This window comes from Bos indicus x Bos taurus, chromosome 6 (genome assembly GCF_003369695.1).
Source record: "Bos indicus x Bos taurus breed Angus x Brahman F1 hybrid chromosome 6, Bos_hybrid_MaternalHap_v2.0, whole genome shotgun sequence".
In the NCBI taxonomy this organism is placed as follows: Eukaryota; Metazoa; Chordata; class Mammalia; order Artiodactyla; family Bovidae; genus Bos; species Bos indicus x Bos taurus.
The window spans coordinates 114,312,101-114,332,146 of NC_040081.1; positions in this window are offsets into that span (position 1 = coordinate 114,312,101).

The window sequence follows — 20,046 nt, forward strand, 5'->3', positions numbered from 1 at the left end:
CCACTCCAGTATTCTTGTCTGGGAAATCCCATGGCCAGAGGAGCCTGGCAGGCTACATACAGTCCACGGGGTCACAAAGAGTCGGACATGACTGAGCAACTGAGCAACAACGAGACCACAGCAGAGCTCGTAAAAGGTATGAGCCTGGATTAAGTAGGATCAATACTACAAGGAACAAAAGAGTTTGGCATTTTGATTGTGATTGCATTAAACCTATAGATCAGGGGTGGGTAAAATTTCCTAAAAGACCAGATAGTAAACATGTTTGGCTTTGAGGATGATATAGTCTCTATCATGAGCAGTCAACACAGCCGTTGAAGATTGCCATGGAACATCCATCAGTTCAGTTCAGTTCAGTCACTCAGTCGTGTCTGACTCTTTGCGACCCCGTGAATCACAGCATGCCAGGCCTCCCTGTCCATCACCAGCTCCTGGAGTTCACTCAAACTCACAAACTCAAACTCACAAAATCCATTGAGTCGGTGATGCCATCCAGCCATCTCATCCTCTGTCGTCCCCTTCTCCTCCTGCCCCCAATCCCTCCCAGCATCAGACTCTTTCATTACATAAACTAAAGGCATGGCTATGTTCTAATAAAACTTTATTCATAAAAGCAGGCGGTCAGCTGAGGAACATAGTTTACTAACTAACCCCTTCAATTGGTGGAATAAACTGGTGGAAAACAGACATCTTAACAACACTGAATCTTCCAATCCATGAGTATGATATATCCCTTCATTTATGTAGATCTTTAATTTCACCCAGAAATGTTTTGAGTTTTTATGCAGAGGTCCTATAAAATCTCCATGAAATTTATACCTATATATATTTTTATTACTACAAATGGTATTTACAATTGTTTTGTCCCAAATTCCAATCTTAAAAAAAAAATACACCTTCCAAGCCAATTCCAGCTTGGAGAAATATTGATTTTTGTATATTGACCTTGTATAATTCACCTAAAGGTCTAGCAAATTGTTGGTTTCTTATGATTTTCTATATAAATACATATGCTACTGCAGTTCAGTTCAGTTCACTCGCTCACTCGTGTCCGACTTTGTGATGCCATGGACTGCAGCACACCAGGCTTCCCTGTCCATCACCAGCTCCCAGAATTTACTCCAACTCATTGAGTCAGTGGTGCCATACAACCATTTCATCCCCTGTCATCCCCTTCTCCTCCTGCCTTCAATCTTGCCCAGCATCAGGGTCTTTTCAAATGAGTCAGTTCTTTGCATCAGGTGGCCAAAGTATTGGAGCTTCAGCTTCAGCATCAGTGCTTCCAATGAATATTCAAGACTGATTTCCTTTAGGATGGACTGGTTGGATCTCCTTGTAGTCCAAGGGACTCTCAAGAGTCTTCTCCAGCACCACAGTTCAAAAGCATCAATTCTTCATCTCTCAGCTTTCTTTATAGTCCAACTCTCACATCCATACATGACCACTAGAAAAACCACAGTTTTGATTAGATGGACCTTTGTTGGCAAAGTAATGTCTCTGCCTTTTAATATGCTGTATAGGTTGGTCTTAACTTTTCTTCCAAGGAGCAAGCGTCTTTTAATTTTATGGCTGCAGTCACCATCTGCAGTGATTTTGGAGACCAAAAAAATAAAGTCTGTCACTGTTTCCCCATCTATTTGCCATGAAGTGATGGACCAAATGCCATGATCTTAGTTTTCTGAATGTTGAGCTTTAAGCCAACTTTTTCACTCTCCTCTTTCACTTTCATCAGAAGGCCCTTCAGTTCTTCTTCGCTTTTTGCCGTAAGGGTGGTGTCATCTGCATATCGAGGTTATTTATATTTCTCCCAGCAATCTTGATTCCAGCTTGTGCTTCATCCACTCCAGCATTTCTCATGATGTACTCTGCATATAAGCTAAATAAGCTAAATAAGCCTTGACGTACTCCTTTCCTGATTTGGAACCAGTCTGTTGTTCCATGTCCAGTTCTAACTGTTGCTTCTTGACCTGTATACAGATTTCTCAGGAGGCAGATCAGGTGGTCTGGTATTCCCATCTCTTTCAGAATTTTCCACAGTTTGTTGTGATCCACACAGTCAAATGCTTTGGCAGAGTCAACAAAGCAGAAATAGATATTTTTCTGGAACTCTCTTGTTTTTTAAATAATATAATGGATGTTGCCAATTTGATCTCCGGTTCCTCTGCTTTTCTAAAACCAGCTTGAACATCTGGAAGTTCACACAGTTAATATACTGTTGAAGCCTGGTTTGGAGAATTTTGAGCATTACTTTGCTAGCCTGTGAGATGAGTGCAATTGTGCAGTAGTTTGAGCATTCTTTGGCATTGCCTTTCTTTGGGATTGGAATGAAAACTGCCCTTTTCCAGTCCTGTGGCCACTGCTGAGTTTTCCAAATTTGCTGGCATATTGAGTACAGCACTTTCACAGCATCATCTTTTAGGATTTGAAATAGCTCAAGTGGAATTCCATCATCTCCACTAGCTTTGTTTGCAGTGATGCTTCCTAAGACCCACTTGACTTTGCATTTCAGGATGTCTGGCTCTAGGTGAGTGATCACACCATTGTGGTTATCTGGGTCATGAAGATCTTTTTTGTATAGTTCTTCTGTGTATTCTTGCCACCTCTTCTTAAAATCTTCTGCTTCAGTTAGGTCCTTCTGTTAGGTCCTGTTTCTGTCCTTTATTGAGCCCATCTTTGCATGAAATCTTCCCTTGGTATCTCTAATTCTCTTGAAGTGATCTCTAGTCTTTCCCATCCTATTGTTTTCCTCTATTTCTTTGCATTGATCACCGAGGAAGTCTTTCTTTTGTGTAGAGAAGACTCTACACATGGACATCACCAGATGGTCAACACTGAAATCAGATTGGTTATATGCTTTTCAGCCAAAGATGGAGGAGCTCTATACAGTCAGCAAAAACAAGACTGGGAGCTGACTGTAGCTCAGATCATGAACTTCTTATTGCCAAATTCAGACTTAAACTGAAGAAGGTAAGGAAAACCACTAGACCATTCAGGTATGATCTAAATCAAGTCCCTTACAATCATACAGTAGAAGTGACAAATAGATTCTAGGGATTAGATCTTATAGACAGAGTACCTGAAGAACTATGGATGGAGGTTTGTGACATTGTACAGGAGGCAGTGATCAAGACCATCCCTAAGAAAAAGAAATGCAAAAAGGCAAAATGGTTGTCTGAGGAAGCCTTACAAATAGCTGTGAAAAGAAGAGAAGGGAAAGGCAAAGGAGAAAAGGAAAGATGCTACTGCAAATATAGCTTATTTCTTCCTTTCCAACGTGTGTGCCTTTTGTTTAATTATGTTTACTTCTCTCTCTTGCCTTATTGAGTCGGCCAGGCCCTTCTGTGCAATGGTAGAAAGGATGAGAACAGACAATGCCTTGCCCTCAAGCTTAGGAGGAAGCATTCAGCCGATCCCCCTTAAGTGAGATGCTATTTGCAGGTTTTCATGGCTATTCTCAATGTACTTGAGGGAAAGTCTCTTCTAATCTTGGTTTGCTGAGAGTTCTCATCATGAATTAATTTTGCAGAATGGATATCACAAAATTACTTTTCTGCCTGCTTTAAAATGATCACAGGATTATCTCCTTATTCTGTTAATGCAGTAATTACTTTGATTTTTGAAATCTTGAGCCAACCTCGCATTCCTCAAATAAACCGCACGGGTCTTCCTGTGTATAGATGAGTTAATTTGCTAATATTTTGTTATTGAATGTCGTGTAATATATTTTTCTGTGAAAGATGTGTTCTGGTTCAAGTCCATGAAAGATATTGGTCTGTTCTCTTTTGTAATTTCTTTGTCTGGTTTTGGTGTCAGGGTAATGCTGGCCTTGAAAAAAAAGGGATCTGAATGTTTCCCTTCTCTATTTTCTAAGAGAATACGAGTCTCACTGGTACTATTTCTCTCTTATAAGGTTTACAGAATGTGCCAGTGAAGCCATTGGGAACTGGAGTTATGTTTGTAGGAAGGTATATGATTTAAAAAATTGATTTTTTACTAATTTTAGAGATATGCAGAATTTCTATTGCTTCTTGAGTCAGTTTGATAATGTGCAGTTTTCAAGAAATCTGTCCATTTATCTAAGTTATCAAATTTATGGGGCATATGGCTGGGATTTTGGCTTTATTTGCAATTTTTTTGACAGACCAAATGCTGTATGTAATTAGTGTATGCATTTGATGAATTTAGAGACAAGTATACACTGCTGAAACTATCAGCACAATCCATGCCGTCAATCCCAAAGTTTTCTCCTACCTTCTTATTTAAGTTTTTATGATACTTCTTATTTTCTTTTTAGTGACTGTAGGATCTGTAGTAAAATTTTATCTTCATTTTTTATGTTGGTAAATTATATGTTCTCTGTTTTTTTCTAGGAGTTTATTAAATTCTTTAATTTTTTAGAGAACAAATTTTGTTTTTTATGAATTTTCTGTTTTGTTTTTATTTCATTATTTCTCTATTTATCTTCATTACTTCCTTCTTTCAACTAATTTTGCATTTCTTTGTCTCTTCCTTTTTTTCTCTTTTTAATGTAAGCATAGATCACTGATTTTAAACCACTTTCCCTTGCTTACCATAGGTAAAGAAATAAATTCCACAACAATTATTTTTATCTATATCTCACACATTCTGAGATGATAATGTTTCTATGGTTATTCAGGTTAAAATAAAGTCTCATTTTTTCCTGGTGAATTATTCTTTGATCCACGGGGGAAGCTTGCTAATTTCCAAATATTTGGGGACTTTCAAGATATTTTATTTTGATTGATTTCTCATTTACTTCTCCTATGGTCAGAGAACATTCTCTGAAGGTTCAGTGTTCTGAAATTTGCTTATTTCTTGTCCTAGAAGTGGTCCGTCTTGGCCAACATCCCACGATGTGGTAGGTACCTCTTCTGGTCGTTGGCACGGCATTCTGTGCGTGTCGGTGTGGTCGGGTGGTTGACGGTGATGCTGAGGTCATCGGCATCTCACTGATATTTTGCCTTTGTGTGCAAGTGCTGAGAGAGAGGCATTATGTTCTTCCCTGCTTCCCTTCCTCCACCAGTCTGTTCCACCTGTTGTCAAATGCTGGTGACCTCACTTGTACAGGTCTAGCAAGTACCAGCTAGTCCATCACAGCCGGGAGAGAAAATCCCAATTAATCCACTTTTACCTTACTTTGCCCTAAGCTTGACATCCCTTTATCCTCTGGAAAAATTTATAAACTTCTTGGCCCCATCTGGCACACAGTGGGTGCTCAATAAGTCAAGCATGGATGGTAAGTAGTGAGTGAAACTCTTCTGACTTCTATTTCTCCAGAAGTCACCAGAATGGGTCTGGGTTCCTATTAGTACTGTGAAGCAGAGGGGAACCTGGCTCATCCCTGCCCACCACGGCCCCTCCCCACGCTGACCTGTGTTCTCATCCCTGATGGTCCTTCCTGACCCAGCGGAGGCTTGGCTGGGCTGGGCTGTCTCCGTCTTGGCTTTAACTTCATTTGCTCTGAAGTGCAACATCTTTCATATCCTACTGAAAATCAGGATCCAAACGACAGATCCCCCTCCTCTCTCCATGGGGCCTCATCAGTCTTGTCCCCCAGTGTTTGTCTAGTGGGTCTGTTTCCTAAAACTGTACAAATCATAGATTTTTAGTCTTTAGTAATATGATATTACAAAGACATTGCTTTTCTGTTCTAATTGTTTGTTTTAGAAATTTTTGTACATATGCTTAAGACTTCCCTGGTGGCTCAGCTGGTAAAGAATCCGCCTGCAATGCAGGAGACCCGGCTTCGCTCCCTGGGTTGGGAAGATCCTCTGGAGAAGGGATAGGCTACCCACTCCAGTGTTCTTGACTGGGGAATTCCATGGACTGGAGAAATCCATGGGGTCACAAAGAGTCGGACACAATTGAGCGTAAACACTACTCCCACTAATTAGTGACCATCCCTTCCACTCTGGGCTTCCCTGGTGGCTCAGACATTAAAGAATCTGCCTGCAATACAGGAGATCCTGGTTTGATCCCTGGGGCGGGAAGATCCCCTGGAGAAGGGAAAGGTTACCTACTCTGGTATTCTAGCCTGCAGAATTCCATGGACTGGAGAAGTCCCGGGGGTCCCGAAGAGCTGGACACGACTGGGCAACTAACACTTTCACTCCCATCTCCTGTTATGCGGTGTTTGCCGTTTTCAAAGAGCTTTCACACCCATCATTTCATTTGAATGTCACAACTCCTCTAAGATGTATTGCCCCAATATTACTTTTTCCCATTCTCAAATGAGGAAACTAAGATTTAAGCAGGTCGGGTGAGTCACCCACAGTCGTGAGCCAGTAAACGCCATCCTGCCTTGGAAATCCCAGGTCCGTGTCCTTCCCTTTGGCACCCTCTTCTGCCTCTTCCTCACTTTCTCCTGTTCAGCCTCCTTTCTCTGTCTCCTTGGGGAAAAAGCACCCAACGTGTGGGACTCTCTGGAGACTCATACAGTGAATGCACAAATCGGGGATAGTGCCTCCATAAAAGCTGGCAACGTGTGACCCCAACATCGAGACACTGCGTCACCTCATAACTTTAAAATCGTCTAAGTTGGCCTCCCAGTTGACTCAGTGGTAAAGAACCCGTCCACTAATGCAGGAGACAGAGTTCAACCCCAGGGTTGGGAAGATCCCCTGGAGAAGGAAATGCAACCCACTCCAGTATTCTTGCCTGGAGAATCCCATGGACAGGGGAGCCTGGCGGGCTACAGTTCATAGGGTCGTGAAAGAGTCAGACACGACTTAGCGACTGAAAAACAAAGCTGGTCTCCTGGACAAAACAAAGTACGGAATAGAAACTTTGAACAAAATGTCTGTGAAAGGGAGTCAGGGGTGAGGGTGGGGGTGGCAACAGGCGTTCCAGTTGGGTCAGACAAAAAGGAGTTTTCCGCAAGCCCAAATCCACAGAGCCCCTAAATAAAAGCGGTCCCCTTCCACCCCAGGAGCTCCTTGGCTTGAACGCGGTCGGAAATGCCACAGGAATGTCTCGGATGCGGTCTCTGCAGCTGCCGGACCAAGATATTAATCCGTTTCAGGGGCTCCAGTTTTTATAAAAACTCCAGGGGAAACCACTTTAGAATATCCAGAGGAGTCCACATCTCTCGAGGTGTTCAAGAAAGCCTGCGCTGACTGCTCACTGTCTGTGGAATCAGCCCCTCATTCGTCTTTGTCGCTGGGAGCTTTCCACAAAGAGCCCCGAGCAAGGCTCCCAGCTTGGAGAATCAAACCCAGCGAGTGCGTCTAGACACACAGACGTGCTAGGAAGCGGCGGCAATGAAGCAGCTCATTATTTTACGAAGACCTGTCACTCGACAAATATTCTGAGTATGTGAATAAAGGACAGGATTGGTGAATGCATAATTAGCTCCAAGTTATTTAAAAAGCAGGTTGACACTTATCGCCCTAGAAAGGAAAAGCCGTTCCCTTGGATTCCATAGGCTTTCCACAGCGTTTTCTCTGCCACCTCAGAGCTCTGGGAACAGAAATAGTCTTGATCCTGGCATACGCGCCTACATAGTCGTTGACTCCATAAATAAATGAATACAGAGTGTTCAACAGTGGAGCCTAGAGAAACGATTTCAACGCTTTTCTGAAATAGAAATGCAGACTATAGTGATCACGCCCAGCAAATTTCTCCTCCTAAGAAGCCAGCTCACATGGCCCAGGCCTCCAAAAGCCAGGGCTGACGCGGGCCCTTCCCCCCACCTCCAAAGGGACGGTCCAGGGCCCCCCACGCTTCCACACCCAGCTGCCGTGACTGGTCATCCTGACACCAGTCCCGCCTCTGGGGACACAGACCTGTCTCGTTCATACCTGAGAATCGGGTTCAACCCGGATCTGGTCCCAAGTGAGGCTAGAGCCAATGATTATTGAGCACATTAAATAATTAAAAACAGTTCCATTTAGACGGCAAACGTCATTACACATCTGAATGGAAATGTGTTTTGTTTCACAAAATCTAGAGGGATTAGTGAGTATTCAACAATCCCTTCGGGGAGCCCTCCTGCACTGTTGGTGGGAATGTGAACTGAGGCGGTCACTATGGAGAACAGTATGGAAGCTCCTTAAAAAGCTGAAAACAGAGTTCCCATATCATCCAGCAACCCCATTCTTGGGCATGTATCTGGACAAAACTCATTCAAACAATGCATGCACCCCGACGTTCATGGGAACCCTGATCACAGCAGCCAAGACATGAAGCAGCTAAATGAGCGTCACAGACGAGTGAGGACGGTGGAGTGAGGACGGCAGGGCAGCCCGCTCCAGTGCTCTCGCCTGGAGAACCCCAAGGACTGAGGAGCCCGGCAGGCTACAGTCCGTGGGGTTGCAAAGAGCGGGACACGACTGAAGCGACTTAGCACGCATGCATGCACACAACGGAATCCTACTCAGCCACAAAAAGGCATGAAATATTGCCATTTGCAGCAACATGAATGGATCTAGAGATTATCGTACTAAGTGAAGTAAGTCAGACAGAGAGAGGCAAACACCATGTGATGTCTTATATGTGGAATCTAAAATGTGACACAAATGACTTATTTACAAAACAGAACCAGGCTCACAGACACAGGAAACAAACTTGGGGCTCCACAAGGGAAAGCCGTGGGGAGGGAGAAACTCGGCATTTGGGATTAGCACACGCAAACTACTGCACACAAAACAGATGAACAGCAGAGGGAAACGACTCTCAGTACCCTGTTCAGTTCAGTTCAGTCGCTCAGTCGTGTCCGACTCTTTGCGACCCCATGAATCGCAGCACGCCAGGCCTCCCTGTCCATCACCAACTCCTGGAGTTTATCCAAACTCAGGTCCATTGAGTCGGTGATGCCATCCAGCCATCTCATCCTCTGTCGGCCCCTTCTCCTCCTGCCCCCAATCCCTCCCAGCATCAGAGTCTTTTCCAATGAGTCAGCTCTTCGCATGAGTTGGCCAAAGTATTGGAGTTTCACCTTTAGCATCAGTCCTTCCAATGAACACCCGGGACTGATCTCCTTTAGGATGGACTGGTTGGATCTCCTTGCAGTCCAAGGGACTCTCAAGAATCTTCTCCAACACCACAGTTCAAAAGCATTAATTCTTCAGTGCTCAGCTTTCTTAACAGTCCAACTCTCACATACATATACGACCACAGGAAAAACAATAGCCTTGACTAGACGGACCTTTGTTGGCAAAGTAATGTCTCTGCTTTTGAATATGCTATCTAGGTTGGTCACAACTTTTCTTCCAAGGAGTAAGTGTCTTTTAATTTCATGGCTGCAGTCACAATCTGCAGTGATTTTGGAGCCCAAAAAAATAAAGTCTGACACTCTTTCCACTGTTTCCCCATTAATACCCTGTAATGAACCATAATGGAAAAGAATGTGAAAATGTATATATATAAAACTGAATTACTTTGCTGTATACCAGAAGCTAACACAACCTTGTAACTATAATTCAATTAAAAAACCCCTTTTGACCCAAATCTACCACCACAAAAAGTATAATAATAAAGTCAATGAATAAATGCATATAAAATATAAAACATGTATTTAATACATTTGTTATTCATACTACAATTTTATCTATATTATATATAGATATACATATGTCTATATATGCTTCCTTGCTTCTTGGGAAAAACCTTGATAACCCTAGCAGTTTCCACTGGCTTAGCTTTACTTATTGGATTACCTCATATATAAGTTGAAAATGTGGAACTTAAAAACATGTAATGGAGACGGTCTTTCTGGATGTGACGCAAATAGAGGCAAATTCAAAACAGAACGCTAATACCGAGTGGGCATTAGAAATGGATTGTTTGATTAAATCTTGTCTGAATTATCAGGTACATAATAAGAAAAGTGTCAGCTTCGCCTGCAGAGCTGGGCCGCCCCTCTGTGCGGTTAATCTTCTTCTAAAAGAGACCAGATACTTCTCGGTGGCAACTGAAAACCAACATTTTTCTTATTTAAGATGATTGGAATGACGGATGCATAAATCATAACATATGAAATTCTCCCATAACTTAGACTCCTCCTAATACTAAACATTTGTTCCGATTTCTTGACAACCACTGCCTGTGGGAGAGGCTTAGCAGATATGCTCGTGCTAATACGGGTATTTTAGGAAATGTTAACATTGCCTCGTGCTGTCTCGAAACTAGAAGACCAAGACACTGAAACGAGAGCTGATTGCAAAGTATCGATTTAATTGATACTTTCACAGCATCTGACCACCACTTTGGGGTTTCTTCTAGATCTTGTAAAGAAAATAGAATGACTTTGGTCAGTCATCTGGGTGGTTTGTTGTTTCTTTTTTTTGGGGGGGTGCTTTTGTACTTTTGTTTACTTTTCACTTTCTTGAGATCTCAAAACTGAGCCATTACTGCCCTGGAGGAATTCGGCTTGAGAATACAATCTAAAATATGGAAAATATGTTAGTGTAATAGACTATTTGTCCTAATATGAAGCAATTGGAAATAGCTGATATTTCAAAGCATCTTCGAGACAGAATACCATTCAGCCATTCAAAATTTCATCCACGTGAGGCAGTAAAAATAATGGAAAACGCTTGAACGAGTTACAAACTGTGCGTATATTTCGGAGTCACGATGGAGAATTGCGCGCAGGGAAGAAGTCTGGGAGGAGAACCTGGAGTTCGTATTCCGCAGAAACGCTGATGACTGGCTCTCGTCTCTCCTGCTTTACGGCGAGAGTGCCGGGGGGTGAGAAGGGGCCGTCTGCGAGGACGGGTGACCTCGGCCACCCGTCGCCACTCGGACACAGCTGACTGCCCACTCCAGAACCGGCCCCACGCGGGAAGGGGTGCCGCGAGAGCTATGTGTCTGCACGTCCTCGGCTGTCACCTGGGGGTGACATTTGTCCAGGCACCACAGAGGACGCGCTGAGCCCTCCGCAGACGGAATGACATGGAGACGGTCCTCGTTGCCACTTGCTGGAAAGAAGCGCCAAGCGCGCTGAACTGGCACCTTCCGGCGCCCCCGCAGCGCTCCAGCCACCTGGTGTCGGGCAGGCCCCTCCTCCTCTAACCTCCTGTGTCCTCCCTGGCCTCGATGACGCCCATCCCTTGCTCCTCTCATTGTACATGGTGGGGCTGCGCTTGACTCTGAAGTTCACCCTGTTCCACCAACTGTTCCCAGGAACCCGGGGGCCGCCAAATGCAAGTTAAAAAGTGACACCCCACGATCAGCCTGTACCCCTGGGAGAAGGACCCAGATGAGGGGTGCTCAGGGTGCCTGCAAGCAAGCCTTGAGACTGTGGAACAGCATGGGAAGGGGGGCAGGAGGGCGGGAGGTGGGGAGACCCAGTCTGCACTCCGAGATAGAGTACCATCGGCGTGACCATCGCCCCCAGATCAGCCTTCCAGGAATCAACACAGCCCTAATGTTTGGGGAGGCTTCCCTGGTGGCTCAATGGTAAAAGAATCTGCCTGCCATGCGGGAGACCTGAGTTTGATCCCTGGGTCAGGAAGATCCCCTGGAAAAGGGAATGGCAACACATTCCGGTATTCTTGCCTGGGAAATCCCATGGACAGAGGAACCTGGTGGGCTACAGTCCAAAGGCTTACAAAGAGCCGGACATGACTGAGTGGCTCAGTGCACACAAGGTTTGGGCATCGGACACAACTGAGTGGCTCAGTGCACAGAAGGTTTGGGCATCGGACACGACTGAGTGGCTCAGTGCACACAAGGTTTGGGCATCGGACACGACTGAGTGGCTCAGTGCACACAAGGTTTGGGCATCGGACACGACTGAGTGGCTCAGCACACACAAGGTTTGGGGAAGTACCCGGTTGCTCTATTAGCTTTATTGCCCCAAAACTCAGAGACTGGACAGATCAGGAGTGGTGATGCCCACTTCACAGAGGCAGAAGCTGAGGCTGGGATGGGGTGGGTGTGGGAAGCCCTGGTGGGTCCCATGGGCTTAAACTGCAGAGCTTCCCTTGTGTACCCTGCCTCACCCATTGTGGGGTGTCCCGTGACCCTTGTTAGGCCTGCTGTGACTCAGGTGCCAGTCCTGGGCAAGCTCTTTGGGGAGCAGCTGGGCCTGGAGGAAGGGCACCCACAGAGCTGAAGCAGCCCCCCTCAGCCCTCTGAACCCCACACGAGACACCCTCTCTGGGAGGGAAGCGTGGCCCACCCCCTGAGACCCCCATCTGTGCCTCGTTTCCCCATCAGGGCAGTCCAGCCCGTGAACACCATTTCCCTACAGAAGAGGCAGGGCAGGGACATGCAGGGGTGCCAAGAGAGGCTGGCCACCCTCTGGGACCAACGCAAGGGGATACCTGGGGCACAGGGCCGCCACCCCTGCAGGGAGCAGAACGGAGAGCCTGGTGCAACAGCCCCGCTCTGTGCTGTCGAGCGCTCGAGTCCTGCTCTGTCCCTCCAAGCTCTGAGGGTGAGAGAGGAGGACCTGCAGGGGGTGAGGTTAGTGGATCCACCCAGGTGGGTGCCAGGAGACCAGAGAGGTGGGCGCACGGAGCCAAACGTGGATCGCCAGCCTGCAGCTCCTACTCTGGGGCTCCCACCACTCTGTGCCTTCGTCCCTACTGGGGCTGGGGGTGACGGACGTGGGCCCATCTCGGTCCCCTGAAAGGACCCAGAAGCTTGGCCTGGAGGGGACCAGAGAGCTCAGAGCAGGGTTTCAATGCCACCTCTTCACCACTGGGGGTGTTCCCTGCCCTGGGGGGCACCCAACCCCCAGCACTGGGCAGGTACTGAGGATGGAAGGTTACTAGGAGGCAGACTTAGCTCCAGGAATCCCACGCTGCACGGGGCAGTGCACGAGCTGGGCCCCAGGGTACAGAGGCCCAGCCGGGCTTTGGGAGGGGCCGTGGGGTGGCCGGAGAGCGGGATGCCCCCGATCCCCTCGGGAGTGTGACAGGGAAGGATACAGGGTGCCTGGTCCCCGAGACAAGGACGGTGCAGGACAGGGCGGGGACCTGCACCCAGGCCACGTGGGAGCCGTGGTGTAAGACTCTTGGCACCACAGACTTCAGGGGGGTGAGCAGAGCGGCCGCAGACGGGACGGGAGACAGGAGGACGGAGTGGAGGGGTCTTCCTGGGGGAAGGACCGCCGAGGTTGGAGGGGCTGAGCGAGTGGGCAGTGCCCGGAGAGGCAGGGCTGCTGGGGGGTGGGTGCGGCACGCGGCTGGGCTCCCCGTGGTCCAAGTGCCTGGCCTGGCCCGCCACTGGGCCACCAGGTGCAGTGGGAGGGCCGCCGGCGGAGCCCCCGTCTCGGAGGGTCTGTGAGCAAGAGCAGAGCCCGCAGCCAGCCGCCAGCGCCTAATGAGAGCCAGGTGGGGCCACACCTCGCCTGTCGGGCGGCACCTCTGGGCTTTGATCAGCGATAAGGGCCTAAGTGTTCCCAGGACCCCTGCCCTCCCCCACCGCCGCCCTGCGGACACAACTTCCCTTTCAAAGCCACCTCTCATCACCCTCCCCCAGGGTGGACGGAGAGGAGGCCAGGAGGGCTGCAAGGCAAGGCCCTGGCGCCCAGGACCCGCCTCGCAAACCCTGGCGCCCGGGCATGCGGGCCAACCTGCTGGCACCCACTCGGGATGCAGTCCAGATGGCGCAAACCCTTCTCCCAGCCCAGGGCTCTGGACCTCCATCAGCATTCGGACACTCGGGCCTCCCCCGGAGTTGTGGGAGACGCCGGGGGAGGCCGGGGGCTCAGACGCTGCCCTTCCCCCCAAACGGGCCTGATATCATTTTTCTGAGCCACCCCTTCCTCTTCCCAGCCCTGTTTCCCTTCTCTTCTGTTTTATCTTGGTTACTTCTCTTGATTTAAACAATAGATTTGCAAAGTCCGCTTTCTCTGCCACAGAGTGGGGCGGGGTCGTCACCAAGCCCTGACGTGGGGGCCGGGTGGCTGCAGCGGACACACTGCCCCTGCCCCTCAGCCACGGCGCGGGGCGGGGGAGGTCTGGGCTGAGGGGTCTCTGGAGGCGTGGGTGCCCGAGCCATCCCCCCGCTTCTGTGCCCTGTAGGTGGGCAAAGCAGACGTCCCCCACCCCGAGGCCTGAGGATGTGGAGGTGCTGTGCAGCTGGGGGGTGTCCGGGGCATGGCAGCAGGGGCAGTCCCTGGCGAGGATGCGAGGGCTGGGCAGCCTGCATTGGATCCCCAGCCTGTACCCCCAGCTGTGGGGCTCCAGAAGTGGCCCATCTGCTCCTCTCTGAACTCGGGGTTGTCACAGGCTGGGTGAGAGCTCAGGGTGGCTGTGTCTGTGAGGTCTGACATTAGCTTCATGGTCCAATCCCTGGATCGGGAAGATCCCCTGGAGAAGGAAATGGCAACCCACTCCAGTATGCTTGCCTGGAGAATCCCATGGATGGATGAGCCTGGTGGGCTAAGTCCAGGGGGTCACAGAGTTGGACACCACTGAGCAACCTCACTTTCTTCTACTGTTATTACTGTCACGGTCATCAGCCTAAAGAACGTGCCCTGGACTGCCTTTGAATGACTCAAAGCCCTGACATCCGCGCTGAGGATCCTGTATGAAACGGTGGGCTCCCTGCAGCCTTTGCTGCAGCCAGGGGTCCCCCGTCCTGGGCGACGGCCTCTTGCAGGAAGCTCAGGGGGAAGCCGCCCCCTCCCCAGCCCACCCTGCACTCTCCCGGGGTCCTTCCCGAAACGCAGCCACGATACTCAGAGGCATGGGCCGCACAGGGAACAGAGGGATGTGTGCACACACGTGTGTATGTGTGTGTGAGTGTGAGACAGACACAGAGGGAGGGAGGGAGGGAGGGAGAAAGGGAGCAAGGGGAGAGGAGAAAAAGCGAAGGCCGCGAGCGTCCACGTTTGGGGACCGGAGTGAAGGGCAGGCGGGAAGTCTTTGCAGTTTTCCTGCAGCCCTTTCCTGAGTCTGACATTCATCAAAGTGAAAGCTGGGGTCAGACAGCGCAGGGGTCCGGTGGACAGACCCCCACAGCAGCCTGCTCGGAGGCCAGGAGCCCCGGAACCAGCTCTAAGGCCCAGCCCGAGGGTCCTTCCACCAGGGGTCCGTGTGATGGGCAGGAACGGTGGGTCGACCCCTTCTACCTGCCTCCCGACCCCTTCCCTGCAGACGGGAGAGCCCGAACAGGCAAGACCCTCGGGAGACTCTGGCTGGGTCGAGCAACCAGCATCCCGCCCCCACCCCCCGCACAATCCCCAGGGCCATTCTGGGGCCCCATCCACACAGCCACACACCGCACTCTGGGCTCTTAGGTCACCGTGTCCAAAACGAGACGCCGAACTTGCAACTTGCAGCCAGAAATGGGCCTCCCTACCCTCCCTGCCTCAGACCACAGGCTGTCTCCCTTCTCAGGCGGGGCAGGGCATTCGTGGTCTGGGGTCTGGAAACCTGCCCAACAGGCTGTTGGTTGAATCAAGAAAGAACCAGCTGGTGTGAACTGCCCCTTCTTTTCTAATAGTGGCCCATTTGCAGCTCGTTTTCCTAAGTCTGGGCTTCCCTTGTGGCTCAGCCGGTAAAGAATCTGCCTTCAAGGCTGGAGACCTGGGTTTGATCCCTGGGTTGGGAAGATCCCCTGGAGAAGGAAATGGCAAGTCACTCCAGTATTCTTGCCTGGAAAATCCCATGGATGGAAGAACCTGGTGGGCTATAGTCCATGGGGTCACAAAGAGTTGGACATGATTAGGCGACTTAAAAGAATTTTTTTTTCTAAGTCTGGACTAGGGAGTTACTCTGAGGTGAACGTTATTGCCTCAACTAAATATTATGGCATTTTGAGAGGGTCACTTCCTCTAGGAAGCCTTCCCTGATATCCTTAGACTGGAGAGGTGCCTTCTCTGCACTCTCACAGGCCCCAGGCCTCCTTCTGTCATGACTTTTATTCCCTGTGTATGCAGACGTGGGCTTTTTCCTGGACAAGGAGGCTGTGTATGTACGTGTGTGTTCTCCTCCCAAAGTTTAGAATAATTTCTGAAAAGTGTTAGCTGTAGGATTACTATTTGTTGAACGAATAAACGAATGAATGAACGGCTGTAGGTTATTCTTGCATTTATTATTCTGTTGAATTTTTATAAAGGAGACCCATGGTGCTAGCTGTTCTGAGTGCTAACCAATGTATCAGTCAGCAAGGTCTGCTGTAGCTAATAACCCCCAACTGCACAGCTTAAAGTAGCAGATACCTCTCTCCCAGTTCTGAGGCCAGAGTCTGAAATCAAGGGGTCTGCAGGGTTGTCTCCCTCTGGGGGATTCCGGGGGTGGGGGGCGTTCCAGGCCTATTTCCCAGCTTCCACGGCTCCAGGAAGTCTTGGCTTGGACACATGTCACGACCCCCCCTCTGCCCTGCGGTCACAAAGCTTCTCCCGGGATGCCAGGGTCTCTCCTCTTCTAATAAGGACTCTAGTCACCGGGTTTAAGGCAACCCTAATCCAGCACAACCCTGCCTTAACTAACGACTTCTAATACTGGCCCATTTGCAGCTCGTTTTCCTGGGTCTGGCCTGCAGTTGCTCTGAGGTCTACATTATCATGTCAACTAAACACTATGGTATTTTGAGAGGGTCACTTCCTCCAGGAAGCCTTCCCTGATATCCTTAGACTGGGAGAGGTGCCTTCTCTGCACTCTCACAGGCCCCCAGGCTTTCTCTGTCATCGACTGGAGTAATCGACCTACTTCCACACGAGGCCGCCTTGGGAGCGGGCTCAGGCCTGGGACGTCTCCTTGGAGGGGACGCCATCCAACCCGCCACACCCTATTTCCTGGCTCTGGGTGAGAGGCGCTCATGGGCGCAGATGAAGCTGCAGAGCTCAGGGGCAAGCGGCTCGTTACAGCGGCCTCGGCCCCAGGAGGCAGGATTCGCGGGCAGCCTCCCAGCAGAGCCACTCCCTGGAAGCAGGGAGGCCGTGAGGTTGTAACTCTTCCTGCCTTCCTGAGTCCTGACCCAGCACGAAACTCAGCCAGGGCTGTGCAGCTGACGCTGCTCTCTGAGCCCAGAAGGCAGGCTTGTGGCTGTGAGCTCGGGAAGACTCCCCTGAGGAGACAGCCGCGCAGGCTGGAGAAATCTCCAGGCTGAGCAAGACCCCTGAAACCCTCCCAGAGGGAGGCATGGGGCAGAATGACAGTCCCAGAGAGGTCCCCGTCCGAACCCCTGGCGCCTGCAAGGGACTTTAGATAGCTGATCTTAATTAATTGCTGGTCTTAATGCACAGAGATGAAGATCCTGGGCTGTCAGTGGGGGGGAGTGGGGCAGGGTCAAGACAGTCACGAGGTCCGTCAGTGCAGAGGAGGGGCAGGCGGGGTCAGAGGGGTGGGACGTGAGGGACCCCGCCAAGGGCTGCTGGCTCTGCAGGTGGTGGATGGCCCGAGAGCCCAGGAGTGTGGGCAGCGCCTCCCAGACCCGAGAAGGGCAGGAAACAGGCCCCCAAAGAGCCCCCAGGAGGATCCTGGACGCTCTGACACCTTGATTTTTTCCCCCATGAGACCGCACTGGACTTCTGGTCTCCGGAACCGCAGGTGGACACATGTGTATTGTCCACTGAGCAGGTAACTACAGTTCAGTTCAGTCGCTCAGTTGTGTCCAACTCTTTGCAACCCCATGGACTGCAGCACACCAGGCTTCCCTGTTCTTCACCAACTTACTCAAACTCACGTCTGTCAAGTCGGTGATGCCATCCAACCATCTCATCCTCTGTCGTCCCCTTCTCCTCCTGCCCTCAGTCTTTCCCAGCATCAAGGTCTTTTCAAAGGAGTCAGCTCTTCACATCAGGTGGCCAAAGCACTGGAGTTTCAGCTTCAACTACTACAGTAGTTGACTAGATAACTCATTGCTGCTAAGTCGCTTCAGTCGTGTCTGACTCTGTGCGACCCCATAGATGGCAGCCCATCAGGCTCCCCCGTCCCTGGGATTTTCCAGGCAAGAATTCTGGAGTGGGTAGCCCAACAATAAAAAACTGATCCAAAGGGTTAAAAGGAGGCCCGGCTGCCATAGAGAGGGGCGTGTGTGGGCACTGAAGGAGCGAGAGCCCCTTCCTTCCTGTTGGTCAGCGTGCACAGAATGGGGGTGCTCAGGAGGCAGACCAGGCGAGGGAGGTAAAACCCCAGCACTCAGGCATCGGGGAAAGAAGCTGAGCTGCTGGAGCAGGGAGCAGGGAGCAGGGTCCAGGCAGACTTGTCTCCTTCCCCACGTGTCCGAGGACTCGGGGAGGCGCCTCCCCACCCACAAGAGCTGTCCCTGTGGGGCTGTGCCCGAGGCAGAGAGAACCTGTCTGGTGGTAGGCGTCCCAGCCTGGGACACGGACAAGCAGAGGTCTGGAACCACCAGCAGGTCAGGCTGGTGCCCGACCCAGAGATGTTGCCTGCATATATCGGTGGGAACAGGGAACTGGAGCCTCTGGGTGATGGGGCGGCTGGAGTATGCAGAGAGGTGAGCCCCGGGTGGGGGTGGCAGGTGCCTGGGAACTTGCCCAGCCAGCTCCTTCCTGCCAGGAGAAGGCACCGCCCTGCCGCCCCCATCCAGCTGATGGCCTGGCCGGGAGTGTCGCCTCCCTGAGCCTCAGTTCCCTTCTCTGCACAAAGGGACAGCTGACGCACGCCCTGTGGGGGCGTGGGGCGGCCGAGGGCCATCAGTTCTCTGAGCGCCTTTCACCATCAGGAGCCCCAGATGGGTGAGTACCCCCACATCAGAGGCCCCGTTCACTCCCTCACCCCACCCCCATCCCGAGGCCTGAAAGTGGGAGAAGGCAGTAGGGATCTCACGATGCCAGGACACCCAGGGGCTGCTGCTGGGGGTGCAGGGCTCGGTCCTGGGCACTCTAGCCTCCGGCGAGCAGGCAGGGGGCATCCAGACACCACTGGCTCCAAGAGGGTAGGGGACACTCCTTACTCTCCCACAGAGGGGCCCTCGGCCTCCTGCAGGGGTCAGTCTCAGTCTGAGACGGGGTCATCAGGCAGCACCCAGGCTACGGAGGGCTTGGAGCTGATGTCGTTTCGGGTTGGGGCTCTTAGAGTATAAAAGTGTGCGTCAGCTCCATAACCACTCCTCAGCTTTCAATCTGAGTGTTTCCTGCAGGGATCTAACCATGGCGGCGATTGGGACCAGAGAGGCCCCCCGAGACGCTGCTGGGAAGGACCCTGGGGAGGCGGCAGACCCAAGTGAGGCTTAGAGCCTGGGACTCTCACACCCCCCTACACCTCCTGGCTAGTGGAGGCCGCCCATCCCACGTCTGAGGGTCCAGCTTTGCGGTGGGTGTCTTCAGATGCCTCACAGTGGGTGTCGATTTCTCTCTGGAATGGCCTCCTCCTGCGTCCAGGCCCATAACGAGGGTCTGATAAGTGCCTCTGCTTTTCACTGACCCCGCTGCGGGGAGAGGGGTTGGCGTTCCCGCCCCGCCGTCTCCCACAGACGTGTTTGTGTTTCTCTGTCTCTTCACCTTCTCCAGGGATGTGCAATTGCTTTGGGTTTACCACCTTAGGAGTTAGGGGCAAAGGGCCATCATGGAAACCCCGGTCAATCTCTCTCAGTGTAATGATTCTCCTTTCAAAGCTGAGATGACCAGTTCGCGGATGCTACCAAGTCTTTTCCCACTTCTTAAAAAACTGTGGTAAAATGCACGTAATACAAAATTTAGCATTTTTCTCATTTTCAAGTGTACAGTTCAATGGCATTAAAGATCATTCACGGTTTTTTAAAAATATTGATTGATTTATTTGGCTGTGCCGGATCTTAGTTTCGGCCTGTGGGATCTAGTTCCCCGGCCAGGGATTGAACCCCCTGCACTGGGAGCACAGAGTCTTAGCCACCAGACCCCCTGGGAAGTCACCACACTTTTTTAACTGAATGAAAGATATTGATGAAAGAGTCTTTACATTTCATGAAGAGTGAAGTGAAGTGAAGCCACTCAGGCGTGTCCAACTCTTTGCAACCCCATGGATTGTAGCCTACCAGGATCCTCAGTCCATGGAAATTTCCAGGCAAGAATACTGAAGTGGGTTGCCATTTCCTTCTCCAGGGAATCTTTCCAACTCGGGATCAAATCCAGGTCTCCCGCATTGCAGACAGACACTTTACCATCTGAGCCTCTAGTGCTGT